The sequence below is a fragment of the Wasmannia auropunctata genome, unplaced genomic scaffold (genome assembly GCF_000956235.1).
Source record: "Wasmannia auropunctata unplaced genomic scaffold, wasmannia.A_1.0 LD336074.1, whole genome shotgun sequence".
NCBI lineage: Eukaryota > Metazoa > Arthropoda > Insecta > Hymenoptera > Formicidae > Wasmannia > Wasmannia auropunctata.
Window position 1 is genome coordinate 620817 of NW_012026816.1, and position 341 is coordinate 621157.

Sequence of the window (341 nt, forward strand, 5' to 3'; positions counted from 1 at the left end):
GTTCAGACGTGTGCTCTTCCGATCTGCTAATTGCGCGTCAACTTGTGAACTGCAGGACACATGAACATCGACATTTCGAACGCACATTGCGGTCCACGGATACAATTCCCGGACCACGCCTGGCTGAGGGTCGTTTTAGTACCAACAGACTGCTTGCGCCCACTCTCGTCGTCGCGCACCCGCCTTAACACTTTGGTGGTGCGCGCGACGATATAGAGAGAGGAGCGTACGAGCGATCGTTGGACGTTCGCCGAGCTGAGCGAGACGCGCTCCCTCCCATCTTTCGGGGCCGTGCTGGCCTCCGAGGAGGAGAACTGAGTCGACAAGGCACACAGGGGATA